Below are 22,220 nucleotides of genomic sequence, written 5' to 3'. Positions count from 1 at the left end.
TAGCACTGTGTTCCTCTCCCTGGGCACTTCCGTTTGTGCCACTGTGGAGTGTGCCCACTTCTCTGAGTGACTCAGAGAAGCATCATATCCCTGTTTCTCCCCTCTCATCTCTTTTTCTTTCAAATATTGTCCATGCTTAGTTTGTGCGTGCCTTGAGGATGCTTTTGGCTTTATATATATGAGAAAGCTTCACACACCTTCCCACCTCTACCACTACCAAATGTCACCATCATGCAATTTCCAGTCCACCATGTAGCTGCTGACAAATGGGATAGTTTTCTATCTTCCTTTTCTCTATTTCAGTTCTTGACAGCTTTGCAGTCTATAGTTCTTTGCCATGTTGTTTTTCTCTCCTACCCTAATAAAACTGTTTGTCTTACATAGGGTTTCTATTGCTGTGAAGAGACACCTCGATCAAGGCAACTCTTATAAAGGAAAACATGTAATTGGGGTTACCTTACAGCTCAGAGATTTAGTCCATTATCATCATGGTAGGTGGCATGGAGGCAGACTCCGTGGTGGAGAAGGAGCTGAGAGTTCTACATTTGATCCATAGGTAACAGGAAGTTAACTGTGTGCCACCTTGTGCATAGCTTAAGCAAAGGAGACCTCAAAGCCCACCCCTATAATGACACACTTCCTCCAACAAGGCCATATTTACTCCAACAAAGCCATACCTCTAAATAGTGCCACTCCCTACGGGGACCATTTTGTTGCAAACCACCACACTACTGAAGTTCTCTTCAAAATCTCTTTCTAAATTATTTTTATTAACAAAACTAACAACACGAAAAATGAACCCTAATTCTTCTTGTAAGAAGGATCCTAGGGAAATTCCAGTATCTTAGGGCCGTCATTTTAATAGTCTGATAACCAAAGGGGAAAGCACAAGGTTGTCTGTACAGAGTCTCTGTTCCTCCATGATGGTTACCATTCACCATTCTTTGATCGAGACCTTAGTTTTGAGAGTTTCAGAGTACACCTTTTTTTTGTTGTTGTTGTCAGAAATGTGTCTATACCTCAAGACATAATAAACAGTATATATTTGGTTGTAAGCCTTTTTGTTGACACCTATGGGAGGCCTGCCCATTTCTGAACAGAAACAGAGAAGGAGTGGCTTGGGGAGATAAGAGGGAGAAGGGAGGTGCGACAGGGAATTGGAGGAGAGGAGGAAGGGGAAACTGTGATCAGCATGTAAAGTATGATAAGTTTAATTAATAAAATTTATAAGGAAATAAATAAATTAGTAAAAAAAGAAATAATACATATTGTAGCCAATGTCTAAAGTCATACATTAGAGTTAGTTAACCTTGGTAAGAACAATTTCTCCAAAACCTTTGGACTGTAGTCATTTTTAGAATGTCTGAGATAAGTGACTCCATGGTTATTGTAGGCTTTGAATCAGTCTTACTTTGAGGATGGAAAATTTTGGGGTGTCTTCAGTTTGAACATTTTTTTGTTCTTGGTGACCTTGTGTTAGGAACTAGAGTACTGGAAGACATGGTAACCACCAGACTGATCCAAACCATTGGCTTTCGGCTTCTTCTGTCACAAATTGGAAGGATGAACCTGGAGGACTCCAGCAGGGAAGATTCATAAGGAGATTACTATAAATTCATAACTGGGAGCTTAACAAAGGAAGAGGGCAGAGCTCCAGTGTAACATGAGTGGATCATGAGAAATGGGGTACTTCTGAAGTAACTGAGGACTTTTTTTTATTATTTATTTATTTATTTAGGTTTTTTGAGACAGGGTTTTTCTGTGTAGTTTTGTTGTCTATCTTGGAACTCACAGAGATCCGCCTGGCTCTGCCTCCTGAGTGCTGGGATTAAAGGCGTGTGCCACCACTGCCCTACTTATCTAAGGACTTTTAACATGAATTGTAGCAGGAACCGGGAGAAACACTGGGTGGGCATAAGCTGGTCGGTCTAGTTGCCTGAACCACTAGGTGCCTACTCTCAGTTTCAGTCGGGTCCTCACCTAAAGCTTCTGGTCTAATAAGAGAGGACAGGGAAGCAACTATCAGCTGAAATCCCCGACCTCCAGAAAAGACGGCTGCAGACCCTTGCTTTGTCATCCCTCCCTCCTCTGTCCTCCTCGAACCTCCTAGTTCTGGGATTACAGAAAGCCACAATCCTGGTTAGCATTGCCTTGTATTAACTCAGACAATTATCCTCCACTTATCTCTAAACAAAATTGTAGCTAGAGTTTTCCTGCTTTGCCCTCAGTCAGGACAACTCTCTGTCACCCGCCAGTCCCACATCTGCTCAGACCCAACCAAGTAAACATAGAGATTTATATTGCTTACAAACTGTATGGCCCGTGGCAGGCTTCTTCCTAACTGTTCTTATATCTTAAATTAATCCATTTCCATAAATCTACATCTTGCCATGGTGGCAGCTGGCAGTGTCTCTCTCTGCCTTCCTGTTCTTTCTTTTCTCCTCTCTATTAGTCCCGCCTATACTTCCTGCCTAGCCACTCGCCAATCAGTGTTTTATTTATTGACCAATCAGAGCATTTGACATACAGACCATCCCACAGCACAAAATGTTCTGAAGCCAACATTAGTTAGCCTGCTAGAGGATTGATCTTGATTGTACCTCACTCAAAGGACAGAATTTTCCTTAGTTGGACTCACCTGATCCTATATTTTGGGGTGTGATTGGCAGTTTCCAAGTGATTAGTCCCAGTAAACATCATTATGGACAATTTATTTTAAAATATTTTTATTTTATAATTAATTTAATTTCACATATCAGCCACAGATTCTCCCATCCTCCCTCCTCCCACCCCCCAGCCCTCCCCTCAATCCACCCCCAATTCCCACCTCCTCCAAGGCAAGGTCTCCCCTGGTGAATCAGCCCAGCCTGATAGAGTCAGCCAAGACAGATCCAGTCCCCTCCTTCCTACACCAAGGCTGAGCAAAGTTCCTTAAAGACAATTTACAAGCAGCTAAGATATATAGATGGGATGCTTCTTTTGTAATTTAATTTTTTTATTTATTTAAGAAATTTCTTTATTCATTTTACATACAAACCACAGATCCCCTTCTTATCCCTCTTCCTGCTCCCTTCCTCCAACTGCCTCACTCGATCCACCCTCCATCCCCTTCTCCAAAAAGATGAAGGATCCTATGGGGAGTCAGAAAAACCTGGTACATTCAATTGAGACAGGACCAAGCCTCTCCCCACTGCATCAAGGATGGGCAAGGCATCCCACCATAGGTAATGGTCTCCAAAAAGCCAGCTCATGAATGTGGAATAGATCTTGATCCCACTGCCAGGGGCCCCTCAAACAGACCAAGCTTCAAGTGAGTCCAGGGAGAAAGAGGGAAGAAGGATTATATGAGCAAAGGAGGTCAAGATTATGATGGGGAAATCTACAGAAACAGCTGAACCAAACTTGTGGGATCTCATGAACTTTAGACGAACTTCCGTGGAATCTGCATTAGACCACACTAGACCGTCTGCATATGGCAGACAGTTGTACAGATGGGATGCTTCTTAAATCAGGCTTACCGGAGTCCATTCTTGTAAATTTTGTGTGTCCTGTGAGTAATATGTGTTTAGAATCTTTCTAGAAACTGTACTTATGTGGAAGGCTATCTGTTGACAGTTACAGAGTTTCACAAAAACACAAGCAACAGCAGCAAATACTGAAGGAAAACCAACTTGAAAACTAAACATTCCTTTGCCAATATGCTCATTAAGTGACCAGTGTCCAATCCTTTTCTATTGTTAGGTACCAGTGTTAAAGCATACTCAATTTTGTCCTTGATTAAGGAGAATAGCCATGATACAATTAGGAACAGATATACCCAGGTTGTAGAAGTCAACACCACCAATAGTTCTGATTTCAGTGACAAGTAAAGTGCTCTTCAAGTCTTTGTAACTTAGAGGACTTATATAGTATAACAGAAATCTAAATATATACAATACAATATATAAAGCAGCCAATAATATTTAGTGATTACAAGGAACAACACAAGAGCTCTTCACACACTAATTTTGCATAAACTTTTCAGTCACAGTTTAGAATCTTTGGCTCATTAGGACAATAGGTCCACAATACTGGCAAAAAAAATGGCCTTTAATGTTTACATAATAGTGCTAATGATTATAAAGAGACTCATTTTTGGGATGTAGAAGTGTACATCATACATAAAAAACAAAATGTTTATTTTATCAAGGCAAGTCAATGTGGACCTCTTGAAATGTAAGATTGTTCAAATGATTATTTGCCTTTTCTCCTTCAGTTTTGTCACTTGCATGATAATGATTAATAAGAGCTGAAAGAAAAAGAATCCCTTGGTCATTTTCTACATTGATGGTCACTATATAATATATATTGTAAAAATCAGAGCCAATGCCAAGCTGGGTAGCACACATGTTTAAGCCCTGTACTTGAGGCTGTCTCAGGCAGATATGTTTGGGTTCTGTATGTTCTAGGTCAGCAAGGCTGCATAGAGAACCTGTCTCAAAAATAAAATAAAATAAAAATATAAGAGAGCACTTCTCAGGTACTTTGCATGTATAAAATACACATGTCTTTAACTCTGAATATTTTTGAATGATGCATAAAATTCAGACACAGAGCTCTATATGTTTCCATTCACCAAAAAATAATGTTTTGGATGTATCACCTATGCTTTTCTTATAAGTAGCCATTTAAAAGACATTAATGTAGGTACTTTGGAATGGTACATCACTCTTGGGATGATTGTGAGGTCATCTCAGAGTCTGAAGGACAATTTGAAGGATGCAGCTCCACTGAAACCAAAGATGACAGTGAACATGTATGTCATTCTATTGCCATTAATAATCTAAGTGGACATGAAATGCTGACCCATATTAATGATTCTCTGCAGTTTAATCTAAAAATGGACAGTTGCATTCTGGGTCTGCATATCATGAATTTAAGGATATACTGGCTCCATTTTCTTGACAATACTGAAATTCCAAACTTAGTTAGAAAATGAATATATCCAGAACTTCAAAATATTATAAGCCAGTTTCAAGAAGGTGAATGTTGACAAAGTAATTTCTGTGGCTAAATTAATAAAAATAATATTTCAGGGCGACTTTGAATTTGTTCAGTTCTTCAAGAAGTTTTCCTATGCAAACAATGGTGAAAAAGAATGCAAATGAGAGATCCATTTCATGACCCCTACTCCCAAGGCCCAGAGATCCCCGCATGAGAGAGCCCAGAGATAGTGGACAACTAAGGAGAAGCAGTTCTGCACAGACAGGAGAGGACTGTCATACATAGGAAGTCACATCTGTCTATAGTTGCCAGGCAAGGTTGAGAAACAGAATGGCTCCTTCCCTTGGAGCTTCTGCTCTAAATAAACCAAAGAAGCCTCCCTGCTATATATAGCAGTGCAGTTCCACAGAGAACTATTCAACACAATGCACTACTTCCACTAGTAAGCATGGCCCAGGAACAGTGAACAAGAACCCTGGTGTGGGCCACTGGGCAGCTTCATTGACACAGCAGGCCAGCGCTGAAGCTTGCAGCTAAGGATTGGAGAAAGAGTTTGAAAAACTGAGAAACATGAATTGATTTGCAAGGATGGTGAAGGGGGAAGCAACACTCTATCACTAAATATTATAGATATTATATGACACCAATGGGAGCTTTATGGTACCTGATGAAAAGGCCCTACAGGAACAGTCAGAGTGTTGAAGAGCCTGGACAAGCAGAGCAACATCTGGATTCTTCACTATTAAGTATTACTTAACTGTTAAATACCTCCTGTTATTCTTAGAGGGCTTACTGGCCTTCTTTTCATAAGCAAAGTCCAGCTCTTATTAAAAGTGAACTTTGCTAATTGCCATCTGCCTCAAAACAGAAGCTTCTCTGATGATGCCTAAAAAAGCAGACACCCACAAATGGATACAGAGAATTAGAGTGTGTGAAGTGCTCAACTCTAAAGGAGACATGGACATCACAACCTCTCCTCCCAAGACACAGGGATCACTGCAGGAGCTGTGTGTGTGTGTGTGTGTGTGTGTGTGTGTGTGTGTGTGTGTGTGTGTGTGTGAGAGAGAGAGAGAGAAAGAGAGAGAGGGAAAGAGAGAGAGAGAGAGAGAGAGAGAGAGAGAGAGAGAGAGAGAGAGAACCAATGAGAGTGAACAAGTGCAGTGGAACAGCTTTGCCCAGACAGGACAGTCATACACAAAAAACTCACAGTGCCTGTAACTGAATGTACAAGACCTGAAGATAGAGTCAGTTTAAACAAATTCCCAGCATGGATAGAGAAGGAGATCATGAAGTCCCAACCTAGCTGAAGAATTATTGGCAATTGTTGGTTACTGGAAGAGGGAGAGTAACTTCTCTTCAGAGATGTGGCCTTTAAGAAATCATCCATACTTCAGTAGATCTATGCCTATTGCACATACATGCAGCATAGAATGAATACAGTGGGTTTTTAAAGGGCATCTGGGCCTGAACTGCTGCCAAAGGCCATGTCAGGGTTCATGGTCCTGCTGCAGCTGGAGTCTGTGATGATGTCTATGGCCCTTGTTAGCATGGGGGTCATTGGAAGCATGCGGTGCTAAGCTGACCCTGCCCTTCACTGATCCTGGAATCTCTTTGGTCCTGCCCTTCTTTGGATACTACAGCAGGCGAGCTGACTCTAGCCCTCATTCTACTCTATTCTTTATCTATTCTGTACTTCTACCCTGATATTTCTCTTCTTCTATTTCCTTATGACTTCCTTCTAACATTTTTATTTTTTTCTCTTACAGCTTATATACCACAATAAAATTTTTCAAGCAATATAGAAATTATATTGCAGTTACATTCTGTTTTTTAAATGAACAGTTTATAATGAATACAAGTAAAAAAACCAGCATGTTTTCCATATTCCTTACATGATTAATTATTTTACATATTACAGGTGAAAAACAAATTACCCCAAGAGCCCACATACATTCATGTCCAAGCAACTTGTTATAATAGATTAACAAAGTGTAAGGAAGCAAGATATTTTCTCAGCCAATTCTTTTCCTGGCAGGCTGCATATTGTGGTTACAAAGAAAAGATCAATCATATCATTTATCTCAAAAGGTAATCTTATAAAAAGAATCTTAAAACAATCACAGATCTAAACATTTATACATGAAAGACAGTCATTTCTACTTTAAGTCCTTAGGGTGCCTACCCACTCATCAACAATTTTTATTAAATCGTATCAGGAAGGTGAGGGCACAAATGGATACAAGGAATTAACCATCACCCTTGATCACCAACTCATCCTTAGCAAGAAAGGTTCATCAGCTAGCAATAGACAGGCTATCATTGTTTTTGTTCCCTGACCTCAAGGAGTCCCTTGCTCAATTACTAGGTGTGTCTTTACAACCTTTATATTGTTCCCCAAGATTTTTCTACCTCAAAGACATTACCAAAAACATCTAAACCTAATCTTTTTTTTTTTTTTTTTTTTTTTTTTTTTTTTTTTTTTTTTTTTTTTGGTTTTTTGAGACAGGGTTTCTCTGTGTAGCTTTGCGCCTTTCCTGGAGCTCACTTGGTAGCCCAGGCTGGCCTCGAACTCACAAAGATCCGCCTGCCTCTGCCTCCCGAGTGCTGGGATTAAAGGCGTGCGCCACCACCGCCCGGCTCATCTAAACCTAATCTTAAGTCTTTGTTTTAGATATCATGCACACTAAAACCCATGAACACATCTCCCAACATTATGATTATAAGAACTTGAGCTAGTTTCTGGGACTTTTTTAACCTAAGTCACAGTTCTTAATCATTAACCTAAACCACAGTCTATATGGCTCCTCCAGAGAAACTTCTAAATCCTAGCTGCGAGACACTTTCTTCTTCCTATTCTCTATCCTCGGTAGCCCTTGTTTTATCATGGGTGGGAGCAACACCATATCCTGCCTTTATCTATATTAATTTTCCCATTGAATTAATATCTATCATAAACCATTACTTTATTTGATAGAAATCCTTAATCATTAAAATTCTACTTAAACTAACATAATTATTGTATAAAATCATTACTTCAATTAAACAGTACAGCTTAAAAGGAAATCATCTCATAATAATCCACAGGTAAAAATTCCCAGGAGAATGGGATATTTCCATGAGATAACCACACTACATTAAAGGCAGTGGGGATCCCCACACGCACACCACACCACGCCAGATACCAGATACCAGAGAAAAATAGCAGTGGCAAACATGAAAAGATACAGCAGTAACAATGGACAGTCTGGAACCAAAGACTGTTGCGATATCACCCGCCCTACCGCCACCCGTTCACCATGTCTGAGTGAGGGACTGTGGATTAAAAAATAGAGACAAGAAACAGTGAGTCATTCGCCCAAGCAGAATGCTGAATGCTGTTTATTGAAGGAGGGAGGAAACCTTAAATACAGGCTTGCAGCACAATGGAGGATCCCCGGAGGGCAGAAGTTCGCTACCCAATGTTCTATATTCTTGCATCTAAGCTGTTCACACCAAATGCAGGATACATAAACAAAGAACCTCTGGTGAGCTTTCAGGAAGAAGGAAACCTGCAGGGAATCAGCATAGGGAGGACATCTGGTCAAGGTCAGCAAGCAGGCAGCAGCTTACTCAAAATGGGAGGGCCGGGGTCCTACAAAAGACCTTGGGGCCTTGCCAATCTGAGATTCACCCATCAGTACCTTACATTTTGGTTGGCCAAACTCCTGAATTCAAGTACTACCTGCTGCTCTTCTGACATGGCCAAGGTCATACATCCACCCCAACGTCTATGAACTGCTAGAGCATGTGAAGGGGACAAACCTCAAGTTCCAAAACAGTAGGATCTCAATGGCACAGGACAACGATAGGATATCCAAGAGCAATAATCCCAGTAAGAGCCCATTTCAGTGGTGTAGCAGTAACCAGAAGCTTTGAGGCAGACCAATGACTCCTGGCAATGAACACTTGCCAGTAAAGATGAATGGACTAAAGAGTAAATTGTGTGTCTCAACGGCCACACTACAGATTCCAGAACAAGATTCTTCTTTGTTTGTTGTTGTTCTTCGTTTGTTTTGTTTCTTTATTTTCTTTGCTTTTAGGTTTTTCTTTTAAATTTGATTTGGATTTGGGGAGCAGGTTGCAAGGGCAGATAGGAGATGTGAGGTAGGGGAGATAAGTGGGATCAGAATGGATGATGTGCAATTCACAAAGAATCAAAATAAAATTTAAAAAAAGATAGACAGACAGATAGAAGTAGTCTGCTTGTTTTGATGTTTAGTAGTCAACAACAGGGCTTTGTGGGGTAAAGAATAAAAGGAGCAGTAGAAACAAAACAAACAAACAAAACAACCAAGGGAACAAACATAATTGAAAGAGAACAACGCACTAGCATCTATTTGATTCACCTCAAGCACAAAGGAACTGTCTATAGGGCTCTCCATGTGGATGCTGATCAAACCAGCTGATGGAGAAGATCATGAAAAATATATGAAATATTTTTTATGAAAAATATGCATATACATATGCATATATACTTACTCCTCAAACTCAGAGATGTTCCTGTCTTTGCATAACTAGTGCTGGCATTGAAGGCATGGGCCACCACTGCCCCAATAAATAATTTTTTCTTTAGGTTTGGTTTATGTATAGGAGTGTTTTACCTGCAAGTATATCTATATCTATATCTATATCTATATCTATATCTATATCTATATCTATATCTATATCTATATCTATATCTATATCTATATCTATATCTATATCTATATCTATATATCTATATATGAGAGAGAGAGAGAAAGAGAGAACATGTTGCAATATTTAAGATGAATAGCTCAATGAAAAATTTAACATTTCTCTGACGATTGTTTTCCAACTATCTCCAAAATTCTTTTGTGTTATGCTTTTGGAAAATTGAGGTGCATACCGTTTTTTGTTTTTTGTTAGCTTGTTTTTAAATATGACATTTTCTGGAACTTGTCCATATCTCTGTGATTTGAATGGGTATCAATTCCCATTTTCGGTGTCTTTTATATTACACACAATGCATGTCTGCTCAGGTCTCTTTAACTTCTGGGGACTCCTCTGGCATCTTCAGTTTTCTGCTGGGAGTTAGAAGTACAGCATGGAGGGTGACCATGCTGCCATATCATGCTGGACCTCTAGCGAAGGCAGTGATCAGTGAAGGCCAGCATTGCCTTTCGATTTATAAAGCAGTTCCTAGTTCTCCATTGGATTCTGAATAACTTTCCAGTGTTCTCATCTATTTAGAGATAAAATTCACTAGTGTGTTTCAAAATGTTAATGTTTTTCCTGAAAATATAGTAATGTGACTGAATTAATCGATATTTAAAGTACATAGTTTTTTAACTCTTCCTAATTTGCTTTGCACAGAACCCATCTATATTGGTAGAATTCTGCAAAATGTGTTATCCACAGCTGAGACTGATCAGCACTTGTTGTATTCATATTCATTTGTGTTTAGCAGTAGCTTATAGCATAATGTATGTACAACATAGGTATTTTGTGACAGATGGTTCTGTAGTGTATGATCTCTGTGGAATTCAAAGGAAATATCAATTCAGTAATTAAAAAGCCAAAAGGAAGCAAATTACTAGCCATTGATTATGCATACACACACATTTTAAATTAGACAAGCTGACAAGAGTAATTATGGCATGCAGTAGTTTAAAAAAGAAATGCAAAATGATATGAAAAGTGGGATTGTGGGAAACAGCTTCCCCCATTATGAAATAACAAATTGGAGGGATCCCTAAAATGAGATATTTTTTTTTTAAACCATCCTTCAGAATTTGAAGTCAGCCTAGGCAAATGCAAAATACTTGTAGTATGAGTATGAGTGTGACACCTGCATGTATTTATGGGCAGCACATGTGTTTCTGTTGCCCACAATGATCAGAAGAGTGTTAGATCACCTGGAATTAGAGTTACAAATGGTTGTGAGCTACCATGGGGATGCTGGAATCTGAACCCAGGTCCTCTACAAGAGCAACAACTGATCTTAACCACTGAGCCAGCCTTTATATACATATTACACATAGATATATTATTATTACTACTACTACTACTACTACTATTATTATATACATTTTTAAACAGCAATCTTTATGTTTTTAATCCCAAATATAAATGTCATCCCTTCATCCCCTCAACACAGGCAGGGTACTTCTGAAATTTACAGTGAATTTCCCACTTGTCTAGTCTAATCTAATCTCTACTACTAAATCCTTATCCTTCTGGAGTGAACAGCCCCCCTGCCCCAGTTTCCTGATTATTGGGCTCAGTCATGTACCAGACTGTTTGTAACTTTTCAACCTTAAGGTAAACCGAGAGCCCCTAAACAAGTAGGTACCAGCTGCCAGCAGGAAGTCAGAAGACTCATCTTCTGTTTAACTCTGTTTAACTGTTGTTCTTTGAGGAGTCCTAAACACAATTCCTTCGAAAAGTGGATAATAATTATTTATTTCTGATTATTCATTACTAAGTTATTTTTCAGAACTCTAGAGGGAGATTAAAATTTAACCCTTGCTATCTTAGAAACCATCCTGGGGTTTGATAAACACTGAGGAACCAGAAGAAGCATCAAGATAGTACAGACATAATATTTTCTGGGGATAAATAAATAAATAATAGTAGAAAGATATTTGATATCTAGTATCTTTGTTTCTCTGTCTAAACACATTCAACAGAAGCCTCTTGGCTCAAAACCACAAAGATAAACATCAAACCTTTCCTGTCGTTCAACAGATGCCCAAATGCTTCAATAAAACAACAAATTTGCTCAACAGAGCTTCCAAATTGGCAAGGACTAGTGATGGCTCAGAGACTCCAAAAGATGAAACCAGTCACCAAAGAGCAGTTGCCAAGTGTCCAGAAAGAATCCAAAAACTCAAAGGTGGTTTGCCAGACCCACAATGCAAAGGCACCAACAGGAAGAAGCCTACCAAAGATAAGACTTTATTGAGAGACTGGCACAAAAACCAAATACTGATTTGCCTTTTGTAGGTTAAAGGCAGCTGGTGCTGAGTGAAGTTTGAAGACAGAAAAGCTTTTAGAATAAACTGATTGCAGCAGTTGTATGAGAATGGTGAATCCTCTTCATCAGGTCCAACTGTGGCAAATGGCTGACATCCAAAATATGTTTTCTTCTGGGCATTGCTTGTCAAAATCATTACCACATTCCTTCAGCATGAGGTTCTTGGGAGAAACTCCAGTGTCTTGGGAATCATGGTTTCAATAGCCTGATATTCAAACAGAATGATACAGAGTCTTTTTGCAAATACTTAATTCCTGGCAGGATGTTTAACAGATCAAGGGAGTACAGTGAAAATCAGCCAAATTTCAGAATAAGAGTTTTTATTTCACAAGTCATTGACACTGTTGGATCAGTGCATAGTATATTATACTGACTACCTAACTATTAGCAAAGTCTCAGGATCCTGGGGTATGGAGTCATCTGGCTTTATCATTAAATGACACTGGTTAAGTTGCTGATGTTGTCCTGTGAGTTTCCATTTTAAGCGAGGAAGATGTACATGAATGTAGGACACTTTCCTGAGAATGACATGAATCAGATGTGATGTTTTTAAAAACACTTGAAATATGTGCCTTTTAATATAAAATGTTTTGACTCTTACTGAAGAAGATATCATATAATTTGACAAGAAATGACGATACTTATGTAAATAGGGGTTATTAGCTCTTACTATCTAAAGCATAATTAGAAAGACTAACATTTTTAACTAAGAATAACACCTATGGATTTCCAGATCTGACCTATAGCTAGTAACTAACTGAATTACTTATGGTGGGTCCCAGAAGTTAATGTGTGTTAATACTTTTCTAATGTTATAATTTACTATAGATAAAATTAAATAAGATTGTTAAAAAGGTTTAGATAGATAAAAAATTTGAAATTTTTAAGCAACCAAATCTGTATTAATTTCTTATTGCTACCACACAAAATTCCTGTAAGTTTAGTAGCTGTTTTAGGTAGTCATATTCCATAAAGAAACAGCAGGACCAAGGCAACTTGTAAAAGGAAGCATTTAATTGGGGACTGGCTTATAGTTTTGGAAGGCTGCTCTGTGATTGTCATGTAGGGAACATGGCAGCAAGCAGACAGGTGCTGGAATAGTAACTGGGAGTTTACATCCTGTAGACTTAGGTTCCAGTTGAATGATCTAAGAAAGTATCCAAATTCTTTGTCCAGCTCTCCAAAGTGACATAAAAAAAAATCTACTGCCACAATTAACTGTGCACTGCACCATTTTGTAATACTATGACCATTTGCTCTGTATTTAAAACTTCATTGAGATACTGTCTGTGGCAGCTCACAATTGTAATCCAGCATTCCAGTCTCTGAAGCTTGAGTTATATTCTCAGACCTTGTCAGAAAAAAGATACACATAAAAATATTTTCTTTGAGAAATTTCATATATCATTGTATGTGCTGTATCTGTGTGTATACATGTGGACATGTCTGAGAATGCCACTGTTGGAGTCTCAATAATTTATTATCATCAGTAAAATGTGTTCTGTATGCAAACGTATTAGATACACACACACACACACACACACACACACACACACACACACACACACATTTTAAAATACTCCCACAAGAGTGATTAAATTGGCTGACTGAAATAAAAATCCAGAAATATCTTTTTCTGATTGTGGCTCATCTATTTAGAGTTTATTCTCCTATAGAGAACCAGCTATCCCCACCTTCATACTGTATTTTCCAATACAGATACTGCGAAATGACAAGGGATCATTTTATATTAAGCAAAGAAAATTCAGAAAGGTGAGTTTTATGTAACCAGCATTTGCAGTAGTGCACATGAAGTTTTAAGTCAATGTGAAGTGTGTCAAGACACTACATTTCCATTATTTTGGCTTTCTATCTTTCTTTTTCTTTCTTTTTTTTTTTTTTGTTTGTTTTTTCGAGACAGGATTTCTCTGTGTAACTTGTGCCTTTCTTGGAACTAACTCTGTAGCCAGGTGGGCCTTGAACTCACAGAGATCACCCCACCTCTGCCTCCTGAGTGCTGGGATTAAAGGCATGTGACACCACCGTCCGGCTCTGGTGTAGGTTCTTAATTTTCTTTTTGGTGTTGGTGTATCAGGAAGGAAGTAGTTACTGAAACTTGACATTCATTGTTGATGATTGACTTTTCAGCATCATTTAGCATAGATGAAGACATAAGATGTTACAATTCACATTGTCACATTGCACCCTATTGGTGAAATTATTCAGGCCACTCCATGTAGTTAAAAGGGAGGTTTATTAGTGGCATAACTTACAAATGTAGGGATAGGCTACAGGGTCTAGGAAAGACGTAATGCAGTCTGGCAGTGTTCTCTAGAGAACTCTGTCTGGTCTAGGTCTACCTCTAGCATCCAAGGTCTGGGAACCAAGAGAGGGTGGTGTATCTGGATCTTGGGTCTTCAGGGCCTTCTCTTGGCCCCTCCTTGAAGGTGTGATAGTTAATGAAGCCTCAATGGGGGTTGAAACTTTCAGACCAAAGCTGGAATGGCTACCCACTACATCTCCCCCTTTTGTCTAAATAAGAAGGTTCTAACTTAATTCAAGATTATATACAAAGGAATGGTCATCAAATATTGTCCAGGAGTAATGAGGGATAATGACCTAGATACGATGGAACTACAATCAATATGAACAATATCAAGCAAGAAACACATACTAAAATCCAGAGAAGTCTAGAGCATAGGTAAATGCTATTTTACAAAGATCATTCCAAAAGGTGTCCTATCCTAAAGAACCTGAATCTAATACTTAATATCTTCTATCTAAGATATTATATATATATACTAAGTTACAGCTATATTATATATATACTAAATTACAACTATATCATATATGTACTAAGTTACAACTATATTATATATATATATATACTAAGTTACAACTATATTATATATATACACATACACACACACACACACACACACACATATATATATATATATATATATATATATATATATATATATATATATATATATACCAAGTTGTAACTATAACTGCTAGTCTTCAATCCCATCAAAGACCTGAGAAGGAATATAATGTTACCTAAGAAATAGTAGATGGATGCAAGCAACTTTCGGGAATCTTGCAAGAGTAGACCGAGACAGCTGGCAGCCTGGACAGTCACCTAATGTTTATCAGCATTGTTGGCACATTCAAATTGGCTAAAGGCCTAGAGTATCTGACAGACCATTTTCAGAAGCAGGAATTTTGAAAGACCATCCTACCCTCTCTTGGCAGAGTACAGTGGCCACTTTCCTAGTGTCCCACTTGTCCAGAAAGGACAGCATTGCATTTGTACTGTCAGCAGTCAAGGCAAGGGCAGTTCTTTGCCCAATAGGCCATTTTGTGCCAAGAAGACAAACTTCCAAATGGAAATGTCTTAGAACCCCAACATATTCTTGGGATCAAATTGGTGCTGCCAGGAGCAATTGTGTCTCACGTCAACAGAATTCTAAGTTATTTAAATGTCATATTCTCTAGGTCTATGAAGTGTTTGAAGATTACCTGTCCATCTGACCTATGTATCTGTAAATCTAGATAACCTAACTAATGTAACTATAGAGATGACAAGCATAGGTGACTATAAATCTGTTAGTCTTATCTACCGAAATAACCTAAGGACTAAGGCTTCATGTAAACAAGGTAAACAGTCTATAAGCAAATGTATGGTAAAGAACGATGACTTCAAAATTGTGACATTACACAAGATATTTATAACAGAGGTAGGAATATATAGTGCAATATGCAATATGACAATAACCTTAAATATATACAGAATATGCTAAATAAAAGTAGAACATACACAAAGTGTGACAAATATAAATTTACATTTGCATCAAAATACAAATATTTCAAATAAGAGTGGAAATATAAGGACATTATAACAAATATAGTTCTGTATTTGTATCAATATACAAATTATCTTAAACAGTAATATAAGAATAGTTTACATTTGTATCAACATATAAGAATCCATAAAAGTGAAAATTACAGTACAAATTATCTAAGGCTGCTATTTTACTAAATTTGCTTACTAGTATATACAATAATCTACCATAATATCTTATACTTATCCATTTCATTTCTTTTTTCCCTTTTCTTTTGGAGAATACTGAGTTTAATATTTTCTTCCATCTCCAACCCTATAACCATCATCCATAACGCTGAGAAATATGAAACCTTAGGGAGAAGGGGTGTCATTTTCTTAGAATTGCTTCCTGCTGTTTTGGGGGTGATGGTATCTCTATTGGGTATTGTGAGAAAGCTAAGATATTTGAATCTCAGTCAGACTAACTGTAGATTCTGCATCAAGTCTTAGAGTAATGGGTAAAATTATCTGAAATTCTAGCAAGAAGTGTAGTATAATGATGATTACCATGGCATCATTCTGGATTGGGTAGAGTTGTTGTTGTTGGGGCCCCATCTTCCTTCTGGAGACTTCAGAGATTGCTATTGGAAAAACTTATTTTTTATCAAAATGGAAAGTTTGGATATAAAGAGGACATAACATGCAAGAAAGGATTCCAAGAAATCAAGAGTGAGCTTGAAGAGAATTAGAATCTTGAAGACAATAGTTCCTTTTTATTGGTTTCCTTCTGTCCCACACCAGAGGGCTCTTCTGATATGGGACTGAAGAATCTCTCAAGCCTTTATTTTATCAATATGCTTGGATTTAGAGAAGAAGTAAGCCAATTCCATCTCCAAAGCCAGCTTGGTTTATAATTGAATTAGAACCACAACTTTTCTAGATTGATAGAGATATAGATGTTAGACAGTGAGATTTTACCCTCTGTAGATTGGTACCAATAGATTCTTTCTTTCTGCTGTAAACATCCAGATATCCAAGGCCTTATGATTTCTGGAAGATGGGTGTTTTCATTATCCTAGAAAGACAAAAACAGAACCTTACCCCATCCTTTGATTGTTAAATTTTTCTTACAACTTGTAGAGATGTCATATTGGTGGATGATTTTTTACTTCTCATCAAGAGGTTTCTCCTGTTTGAATCAAATTTTTATTAATTTTGTTAGTATCCATAGCTTTTCTTCTCCTGCAGAAACAAAAACGAAATCCCTTCCCCAACATAGAACGTAGAACATATCCAAGTTTCCATTCTGACGTCAGCACATCCTTGAAATAACCTGATGTTTAGCTCAGGAGTTTTGTCTGTCATCCAATGTCTCTCCGCAGCTGTTGTTCCTTTATCATCAGCATTGAGAAAATTCAAGGTTAATAGAGCACTATGCAATCTATTTCTAGGAGTCATTGTTACCTGTTGTTGTTTATGTAGCATATCCTTTAAAGTTCAGTTGGATCTTTCTATGACTACTTGGCCTGTGGGATTGTCTGTCTTAATTTGTACAGGTATTCCCATGATGGCCATAACTTCTAATAAGTGTGTAATCACTGAATCAGCTTTTTCAGAACTCATAGGAGTTGCCCACTGAAATCCAGAATAGGTGTCAATTGTATGGTGTACATTAATCTTCCATATTCTGCAAAATGAAACACATCCATCTGCCAAATTTCATTTCTTTGTATACCTTTTGGATTGCTCCCTGCAAGTAATGGAGTTTGGTTATAGTAGGACATTTTGTCACAATATCCTGAGCTTGTTGCCAAGTGATGGAGAAATCCTTCTTCAAACCTTTGCTATTTACATGGTATTTCTTATGAAATTCTGAGGCTTCTAGCACATTACCTATCAATAACTGATCAATCTCATAATTACCTTGTGCTAGAGGTCCTGGCAGACCTATATGGAATCTGATATGTGATATATATACATATATATATATAGATATATATAGATATATAGATAGATATAGATATAGATATAGATATAGATATAGATATAGATATAGATATAGATATAGATGATCTTCCCTTTTTCTGATGATTTCCTGCAATTGTATGAATAATGACGTTAATTCTGTATCATCAGGAATAAATTCAGCAGTTTCAATATGTAAAACAACTCTCTCTACATATTGAGAGTCAGTGACTACTTTGAGGGGTTCTGTGAAGTCCATCAGTACCATAAGAATGGCATATAGTTCTGCCTTTTGTACAGAGCTGTATGGAATTTGTACCACTTAAGTCTCCTAATTTATATCCTGCTTTCCCTGATTTATTTGCATCAGTATAGAATGTGAGAACTCCAGAAATTGGCTTTTGTCGTACAATGTGAGGAAGGACCCATTCAGTCTTCTTTATGAATTCTATTCTCTTGCTTTTGAGATAATGGTTGTTAATCTCTCCCAAAAAGTTACTGTAGGCTCTCTGCCAGTATTCATTATCTTTCCGTAGTGATGAAATTTCCTCATTAGTTAAAGGTACTACAATTTCTGCTGGGTCCATTCCTGTCAACGGGCGAAGTCTTAATTTACCATTTTGAATCAAATCAGAGATCTTTTCTATATAAGTCTTTAATTTCTTATTTGGTTTATGTGGTAGGAATATCCATTACAATATAATATCTTCCCTCTGCATCAAAATACCTGAGGGGAAATGTCTGGAGGGGAATTGACAAGAATACATTTAAGTTCTGGATGCACAAGATGCACATATGCTTCTCAAATTGTCTTTTCTACTAGAGCCAATTCCTTCTCAGCTTCGGCTGGTAATTCTCTTGGACTATTTAATTCTTTGTCCCCTTCTTGAGTATTAGCCAAATTTTGTAGTCCATCTTTGGGTATTCCCATGATACCCAGTAAGTTGGAAATGCTTCCTAATAACTTTTGAAAATCATTAAGAGTCTTCAATTGATCTCCCCTTAGTTGTACCTTTTGGGGTCTAATTTTTGTAGCTCTATTTTATACCCTAAGTAATTAATAGAACCTCCTCTTTGTATTTTTTCAGGAGAAATTTGCATTCTCCAGCGAGCAAAACTTTTTTTACTTCTTCAAACATGCTTTCTAACGTGTCTTTGGAGTAGCTAATAGGATATCATCCATATAGTGAAAAATTATGGATTGTGGAAACTTGACATGAATTATCTCCAGTGGTTTTTGCATAAAATATTGGCACAAGGTAGGGCTGTTTAACATTCCCTGTGGGAGGACCTTCCGTTGATATCTCTTGACTGGTTGAGAGTTGTTATAGTTAGGTACTGGAAAGGCAAATTTTTCTCTATCATTTTCTTGTAAGGGTATGATAAAGAAACAGTCTTTTAAGTCAATAACTATTATAGGCCATTCTTTGGGTAGCAGAGAGGGCAAGGGCATCCCACTCTGTAGGGAGCCCATTGGCTGAATTACTTTATTAATTGCTCTCAGATCTGTCAGCATTCTCCAATTACCAGACTTTTTTTAATAACAAATACAGGAGAATTCCAAGGGCTGGTAGATTCTTCAATGTGTTGAGCATTTAACTGCTCTTGAACCAGCTGTTCTAAAGCTTGCAGCTTCTCTTTTGTCAAAGGCCATTGTCCAACCCAGACAGGTTTATTAGTTAGCCATTTTAAAGGTAAGGCAGTTGGTACTTCTGATAGTTCAACAGCAGTCGTGCTCTGTTTGTATACAGCCTGAATGGTTGGTGACTGTTTTTTATAGCATGTTATGCTATTATACCTAGAAGCATGAATTGGTCTGTATTCCTTTTCTGAGAGTGTAGCAATTTTAATCTAGGTATTTCACTGTTGTAACAGATCTCAGCCCCAAAGATTTACTGCTACATTTGCTATATATGGCTTCAGCATTCCTTCTGTCCCTATGCATTCAACCCATCTCGTACTCTGTTTTATCTGAGATAGGGTGCCAATCCCTAAAAGTTGGACATCTACCTCTTGAAGAGGCCAATTAGGATGCCATGATTTTGGTGTAATTATGGTCACATCCACACCTGTATCTACCAGGCCCTCCAGAATCAGGCCATTAATTCGAATTCTAAGCTTTGGTCTTTGTTCATTTAGGGAAGTCTGCCAAAATATTTGTTTTATAGTGTTCTTTGTAAACTGTGATCCATCTATCAGAACTGTTTTATCATCCATTGCAGTATCAGTTTTTACATTGGGCATTGGTTTATTCAGTTGTCCTGAGAGGAATTTCTTCCACAGAGTGGCTGGGAATGTTTGAACTACGTTTGATTTGGGGGCCTTCAAGAGGCCCTCCTGAGGTGTTTCCCACCAGTAAAGGGTTGCCTCATATATCTATTTTTGATCTGCACTCACTGGTCCAATGTCAGCCTTTGCCACACCTCCTACATAATCCAGGAGGTGGTTGGGGTCTCCTGTTTAGGCTATTCCTAAAAGGAGTATTACTTCTAGGAATACCACATGTACAGTTTTTACTTATATGACCTGGTGTACCACATTTAAAATATTTGGTACCACAGGGCCTTCTTTCACCTCTGTGATTTGTCTCTCCTATCCAAGCCTCATTACTGTAGTTAAGAGACTCAACACCATTAGTATACTGAATCCATTCTTCCAAAGGAGCTGATCTGATCTTTAGTGGTGTAAGTATTCTCCTGCATTCTGCATTAGCATTGTTGAACACCAAGGACTCAGTTAATACTTTCCTTAATTCTTTATCTGACACAGCTTTTGTTATAGCTGTGTTCAGCCCTTGTAAAAAATCAGTGAAGGGTTTGTGTGGTCCCTGAAATATCTTTGTGTATACCTCATTTGGTTTTCCAGCTTCTGGAATTTTTTCCCAGGCATTTAGAGCTGCTGTACGGCATAGGGATATTGTATGCTTATCATAAGTGGCTTATACATTCCTGTCAGCGAAATATCCCTCACCAAGTATTTGATCTTGGGAGATCACAAAACCTCTGAGTTTACCTTGTTGTTCTAAATTTTTTGCCTCTTCTCTCAACCAGCTTTTCCACTGTAACTGCTGGCTATATTCTAGAATAGCTGAAATTAACTGATGCTAGTCATCTGGGATGATTCTATGTGAGGTAGACCACGAATTTAACATCTGTCTTATGTATGTGGAGTGTATCCCATATGTTACTGCTGCTTCCTTTATATTATTAAAGTCCCTTGTTGAAATTGGCTGTAATGTATATGTATTATATGGCTCAGGGTGTGTGTCATCTTCTGGCTTCTCATAGATGATAACAGAATAATCCATTGTATGAAAGCCATTTGGAGATGTTACAACTTCTATGGTCTTGCCCTTCTGCTTATTAGGTCCCTTATTATGTTTACTGAGAGTTTTTTCTAGGGCTTGCAAACAAGCACCTAGGGTCTGTTCTAGGGAGTGAACCTCCTCTCTTGCAAGGGACTCCAGATTTCTCATGGAATCATAGAAGTTTTTATTTCCTCAGAAACACATGATTCCATGGACCTTATCTTATCAATTAATGATAATCTTTCTTCCTTATACATTTATTATCAATAAGATCAATTTTTGGTACAAGCCTGTTTTGTAAATCCTGATTAGCAGATTCCAGAGAGAGAATCTTTTTCTGTAAGCCTTCATTGCTATCTTTGAAAGCCTGTAAGTCCTGGTTAGCAGATTCCAGAGAGAGAATCTTTTTCTGTAAGCCTTCACTGCTATCTTTGAAAGCCTGTAAATTTTAGTTAGCAGATTCCAGAGAGAGAATCTTTTTCTGTAAGCCTTTATTGCTATCTTTTAAGGCCTGTATCAGTCCCAATAATGACTCATCTTTGTCCTTATTATTAAACCAGTGTTTGAGCACTGTGTGAATTACGATGAATGCCAAAATGGTACAGGCCAGATATGCCTGAGGATGATGGTATATTTCCAGGAAAATGTCATTTATCATACAGACAAAAAGGGTTTTAAATTCTTGTGAGGTAATGTTGTCGGCCATATTACAAGAATTACTCAAAATTTGTTAGTCAGTTTTAAGGTATAAGATTATCAAGTAATTTCGCTTGAAATAAGACACTGCTTTGTCTATCTTACCTTTCCGTGGTTCTGAGGGGTATAGTAGCAATATTCAGCCAGAAGGAGGCGTTGCTATAGCACTAAGCAGGTACTGTTGAATGCCTTGGTGGGCAGCAGAGGGAGCAGTTTTTCTGGTGACCCCCTGGAGTTTTAGGGGGTGGAGACTTCCAGACTGCTCTAAGCCCCTCTCTGCCTCTACAGACCATAGGTCTGCCAGTAGGCATGGCTCCAAACCCCTGCCCGCTGGGGACAGGGGACAGTACCCTGTCTATTTTAACTAGGTGAAACTGTGGAAGCCTCAGGCTAGGGCAGGGAGC

The sequence above is a fragment of the Peromyscus maniculatus genome, chromosome 6 (assembly GCF_049852395.1).
Source record: "Peromyscus maniculatus bairdii isolate BWxNUB_F1_BW_parent chromosome 6, HU_Pman_BW_mat_3.1, whole genome shotgun sequence".
In the NCBI taxonomy this organism is placed as follows: Eukaryota; Metazoa; Chordata; class Mammalia; order Rodentia; family Cricetidae; genus Peromyscus; species Peromyscus maniculatus.
Note: the sequence above shows the minus strand (reverse complement) of the source record.